The following is a 6,779-nucleotide window of genomic DNA, read 5'->3' on the forward strand; positions in this document are numbered from 1 at the left end:
GTAATCCCTTGCACCGTACCGGCGTGGTACTTTGCTACACGCTACTACAGTATACCTGAACGATACTAGACCGAAGGGTTTGCCTATCTGACAGGGTCATCGGCACGACCTTCGATCCCCGCCCTCCCTTTATTTTCGACCACTTTCTCACTGAACATCCTTCCGAAACGATACTGCCTATCTCCTCTTGGCGAAGTTATGAACCACGTTAACCCCAGTTAGTACACTTCGGTTAGAACCTTTGTCACATGAAATTCTATCTCTTGGAATAAATTTCTTTAAAGTGTTACTTCAATTTCTGACACTGCTACTTTACTGGCTTTTTTGAATTTTACATGGAATAGAATAGAGGATGAATTACTGTGACAATTTCGAATATCTTCCGTTGGAAAATGAATCAACTGTCGAGAACATTTGTAGATATTACTCGAAATAAAATCTTTTCTTTTATACAACATTACATTTTCTAGAAAAGAATATTTTATGTTATAGTATCGTTATCAGTCTATTGACACGTTCAAAATTGTTTGTTGGGTTTTTTTTTATCCATCGTGTGGGTTCGTTGCTCCTCAAACCTCACACCAATCGTAAGCGTGAATTAGGTGTTGAACAAGATTTATTTCTGTCGATACAGAGCTCGCTGGTAAATGTCTAGTTGACTCGCGTACAGGGTTTCCTTTTGGTGTGCTGTCCTGGACTACCTATTTTGTCCTTTTTCGGGCGTCCTTTTATACGCCCTTTTCCTGTGCGCGGACCGTGGAGAGTGCCCTATCGGTACACGCTTCAGGTACCTAACTTGCTAATTATGCTCGCACCCTATTGGTGCGTGTCGATGTTATTTTCTATTGGCGCGGGTCTAGTTACACGCTACAATCGTCTTCTTACTTTTTAAATAACTTTTGTTGTTACCGAGTTTACGTTTCCTTAACATTATACTAAAAGTTTATTGTCTAGGTTCGTATAGCGTGCTGATAGCAAAAAGTGTTACACATAAGGTCTTTGGGTCTCTTTTGATCCAGAAACCTCAAGTGTATGGTCGAACAGAAGACCGCACTATGGTTAAAAATTAAAAAAAAACGGGTGCAGGAATTTGAACGAAAGTGCACTCGGGAGATAGGGGACAGTGCCCCCTTTAAAACGCATTTTGTTTCATCCCGATATCCCGAGTGGTTCCCGAGATACGAGGCTCGAAACGTGTACCATTTAAAACGTGCGCGACAGCGAGTACCCGGAAGCGCCGTGACCTACATATTTTCCACGAAATGCGTACGTCAGTGTAGTAGTAGTAAAAAGACGCTGACTCAGCGTCTCTCACTGACCTCCCACCATGGACGCGAGCGTGGGATAGGTCAGTGACGGTGTGCGAGTGAGAGGTCCGATTCAGTGCGACAAGGAGAGCGATAGCGAAATGCGGGAAATTACGGGTGGCTTCCGACGACGATATCTCGAAAACGGGAAATCCTATCAACATGAAACAAAAAGCACGTTAAAGAGGAAGATTCTCTTCTCCTGACGAGAGTAATTTTATCGAAATAGCTTGGCGAAGTTTTGAGTAAACGGGATCTAAATTTCGGGTAGTTTTAATAGGAATTTTGTGTAGGTAATTCAGGCTTTTCTAATGTAACGTTGTTTATAATCCTACTTTTAGCTATGTTGTTGCTACAGGAGTGTAGATGTGATGTGAAATATCTGAGCACACAGCAGAAAATGTAGAAAATATGAAATATTCAAATCGTCTTCTAGAAATTACTTTTAGCGAATTTCGCGTTACAAATGGTATTGTTCCTGCGATAACTCTGAGCAATGTCACTACGTAACAATGTACAACACTAAGATTGACCAAATTCGAAACAGAAGAAAAGATATTCACCGTCTAACCAGCAAATGCTCAAAATTAAACGTAGACCAGCTTTACAACTTCGCAAAATTCTAAGATGATTTGCAACGGATACACGAAACAATTAATATTTGCAAATAGAATGGCAAACACTTGAAGTAATTTTCAAAACTATTCACGACTAGCGTTTCTCTTGAGCTCTTCCATCAGAAATGTCACTCGAGCACCCTCTTATCGAGATCGATATGACGCAGCATCCATCAGAGTGTATACAACACGAATCGTCTGGAAGCATTTCTGTTGTTGGAAGCGGTGTGGCTAGATTCGTTTGAAGCGATGAACGACATCCAGGGCTCATTTGTCCCGCAGTTCGATAGAGGTGTATCGCGTGGTCTGGTCCCGGCCAAAGTTATCGAGGCTCGTTTCCATGAACAGCAGCGACGCGTCGACTTTAATCGTTGCCGGCCGCGTGCCCTACATGATACACCGCTCGATAGCAAATGTTGCGTTTCCGCTTTGGCGTTGTCGTGCGTGCACACACGCTTCAACCAGCGCGTTAACCGCTATCTCCCACCGAATCGTTATGGCGGTTCCGAAAGCGGCCGACGCGCATACCTTTCCAACAGATTTCGCGCTCCGTTACACGCTATCGAGATCGTCGCTGCAAGATAATTTGATTCGCTGCTTGATTACACTGTAGTCGGTGGAAAATTGAGGATAGGGGATTGTAGATGTGGGAAAATGGAGGCAATTAGAGGAAGAAAAAGTGATGTCGAAACTGCTCGGTCACGCGGATGAGCAGAACCGTACCCTGCCATAAAGCAACAGAACAGATTAATTCCAGGAAAAATTCATCTTCATAAACGAACCACCGTCATCCTGTCATAAATCGTTACGAACCCAACTGCCTCGTCTCCACCCCTCTTTTCCTTTTTCCTTATTTTTCTTTCACTTTTCTCCTTCCACAAATTCCCCCAACATTCAATTATCTATTTCTAGTTTTTGTCTCCTTCTCTCAATTCCACCAATTACCACTCACTCAAGTCTATATATTTTATAATGCAGCCAAAAAACATCAGAATCTATACCATATCAGAACATTGTACATATTTCCAAATTACACACACAGCAAACTGAAACACTGAACCGTACGTTTAAAAATACAGCGATTCGAGCAAGTTTAGCGTCGCGAAACATATTTAGTTCGAACAGAAACATCTTTCGGTAATTTACTTTGAAGCGAAAACTTCGAGGAGATTGCTAAGGAAAGTTGTAATGAGATATTCGAAGGAATCTTAAGGAGAAATCCATATAAATTCTAAGAAAATTTGAAGACTTTTGGGAAGAGAATTCATGGTAAATAATTCGAAGAAGTTTCATCGTAAATTTCAAAAAATATCAGAGGAAACCTGCAAAGATGTTTCCGCGGAATTTTTAGCGAACTTCCGAACAGAATTGTAAAGAAATTCAGCGACTCAAAGCTATCTGCAGAAATCGCTAAAGCCAGAAAAACAGACGTTGCCAACACAGTGCCTATTGAAATCGGAAATGAGGCAATGGAAAACAGCGGACTCGAGACAGGAAGCTTGCAAGTACCAATTCTATGACCCCCCTAATTTCTCTCTGGTGAATCCTCTTCCACCTATAGCTTTCCAATATCCAACCTGCGATTTAAAAATCTTCTCTCTCTTTCTCTCTCTGTACACTATTTATATACTATATAAACTGTTCGAAGGACCAAAAAACGGCAAGCCGCAGTGTCGTTGAACGATTCATAGCGCGGTTATGATCGCGACAGGTTCCCTGAATGCGGAATAGGGCAGCTGGTACGGTGATACGCGTAAAACCCGATCGAATTACGTTCGAGTAATTTTCGTTGGCCGCAGTTAACAAACATAACACGTCCCCTTCGTCGCACCGCAAAAAGTGAGACAATAATTTCCGCTCAATGTGCCATCTCGTTGTCGATAAAACGTAATTGCGATAATTAACGCGGGACGCGCCGGAAATTTCGGTGAATTCATACCGCCTCGTTTATCGTTTGACCATATTTTCCAGCCGGTCGTTACGTTCTTTACAGTTTAAATCTTCTTCTCGGGCTAATTGAAACGAGGTGAAAATTTCTGGATACTGGACATTTAACGCGTATTCTCGTGATAGATCGATGTTACCTAAGTGTAATACATCATACAAAATGCATTCTTTGCGTATTTAATGTATTAAGTTAATTCTTCTTTTTCTTATTTTTGCATCGTAGTGTCTCTTAAACATACATTGTACATAATTAGTTTAAATATTTAGAACACGCAGATTGGATAGTAAATATTTAAGTTATTTCGTAGAAATATAATGTTTATGCAGAAGAGAATTATAGAATATTTAGAATATTTAGAATAATTGAAACAGTTCCTCTTAATTTCTCTTATTATTACCTATTATTGATTATTAACATCATTATATATAAGATTTAGAACAGGACAACCAAATTCAAGGTAATCAAAGTACGCAGAATATGTAGGGGAGACTGGGAATCAAAGTTACAATTTTAAAATGACCGAGAATGAAATCGGAAATGAGGCAATGGAAAACAGCGGACTCGAGACAGGAAGCTTGCAAGTACCAATTCTATGACCCCCCTAATTTCTCTCTGGTGAATCCTCTTCCACCTATAGCTTTCCAATATCCAACCTGCGATTTAAAAATCTTCTCTCTCTTTCTCTCTCTGTACACTATTTATATACTATATAAACTGTTCGAAGGACCAAAAAACGGCAAGCCGCAGTGTCGTTGAACGATTCATAGCGCGGTTATGATCGCGACAGGTTCCCTGAATGCGGAATAGGGCAGCTGGTACGGTGATACGCGTAAAACCCGATCGAATTACGTTCGAGTAATTTTCGTTGGCCGCAGTTAACAAACATAACACGTCCCCTTCGTCGCACCGCAAAAAGTGAGACAATAATTTCCGCTCAATGTGCCATCTCGTTGTCGATAAAACGTAATTGCGATAATTAACGCGGGACGCGCCGGAAATTTCGGTGAATTCATACCGCCTCGTTTATCGTTTGACCATATTTTCCAGCCGGTCGTTACGTTCTTTACAGTTTAAATCTTCTTCTCGGGCTAATTGAAACGAGGTGAAAATTTCTGGATACTGGACATTTAACGCGTATTCTCGTGATAGATCGATGTTACCTAAGTGTAATACATCATACAAAATGCATTCTTTGCGTATTTAATGTATTAAGTTAATTCTTCTTTTTCTTATTTTTGCATCGTAGTGTCTCTTAAACATACATTGTACATAATTAGTTTAAATATTTAGAACACGCAGATTGGATAGTAAATATTTAAGTTATTTCGTAGAAATATAATGTTTATGCAGAAGAGAATTATAGAATATTTAGAATATTTAGAATAATTGAAACAGTTCCTCTTAATTTCTCTTATTATTACCTATTATTGATTATTAACATCATTATATATAAGATTTAGAACAGGACAACCAAATTCAAGGTAATCAAAGTACGCAGAATATGTAGGGGAGACTGGGAATCAAAGTTACAATTTTAAAATGACCGAGAATTAATGTAGTTATTTTCTTCACTATGAACTAATCTATTGTTAAATTTATCGTACTTTAAGATTCCGAACTTACATTTAACATATTGCAATTAGTTTTTCATAGGGAGCCATTTATTTGCAACTCGGCGAAACGTAACTTCTAACTTCGTCGTCGGGCAAGTTGTTACAAAGAAAAAAAAGTTGCTTTTCAGTGAAATATTTCAGTTTCTGATGAAAGAAAATACAATTCTATGAATAATGTTTATTTATTAAGGTTCGGATCAACAAAAATATAAGTATTATCTTTTAAAAAAAAGACTAAAACAATACAGACTGATTCACCTAACTTGACGACCTGATTGCTCGTAAACTATTCGCTGTACGAAATAGTGTTTGAAACAAAAGTTGCACGATTTCAAGGGGAGCATATGTTACAATAATTGTTTTTTTTTTACATTGTGTCTATACATAAAGTTTTGAAGGTGGCCATGATTTTTTTAAATGGATCACTGTATTTCTTTCCGGAAATTAAGGGAGCATTAAACGCTGAGTAAATAAATACTTAGGTGTAATATGTCTAAAATGTGTATTTATTGAGATATGCCTGTTCGGCAAAATACTCTATTGCTCACAGTTCAGGTATACAACCTGCCCCAAACCAGCGAAACAAATAGCCCCAATCGACACCCTTGGAAATTTATGTGAATATTCTGCTTATGTATTGAAATAGTCTAGTAAAAACTATTGTAACGTGTTCTTAAATGTCAGTTGAACCATAAGGACCAAGCAATTTATTATTTCGACGTTAAATAATCGAAGTAGACGAAAAAATAATGAACGACAAATATCTACTTTTCTATATGTGAATAGGTGGTTGCTTGTAACCACAAGATTTGCTGTCGCAGATGCTATTAAAATGGACGACAGAGTGGCGTGATCGACTCACATGGCGGAAACAATTGAAAGCACAGTCCTATCTCTTTTCGTTTTAAAGTTATAACCATTGTAACAACTTACCTTCGTAACTTCTAGCCCTAGTCTCCCCTACGTTAGTCACTCTCAATTTTTCTTGCAAATTCACTCAAGCAATAATCTCAACTACATCTTAAAAACTACCAAATAACTACGAAGAAAAACATGAGGCTGCAAGAGATGAAAAAAATCGATAGTGACAAAATAAAGCCGCGAAATATGGAAAGCTGAATGCAAGACGAAACGGCGGGCAGGAAATTGAGGAAGGCAGGAGGGCCATCGATATTTTTCCACGTTCACGTTAAGACCGTGGCATTAAACGGGCAAACGGAGTCTGGTATTGTCCCGTCGCGCGTCAAACCGTCGTCGTTTTTCCACGTTATCGACGACTGCAAGGTGCGCTCGC

Source organism: Habropoda laboriosa, unplaced genomic scaffold (assembly GCF_001263275.1).
Source record: "Habropoda laboriosa isolate 0110345459 unplaced genomic scaffold, ASM126327v1 scaffold52, whole genome shotgun sequence".
Lineage (NCBI taxonomy): Eukaryota > Metazoa > Arthropoda > Insecta > Hymenoptera > Apidae > Habropoda > Habropoda laboriosa.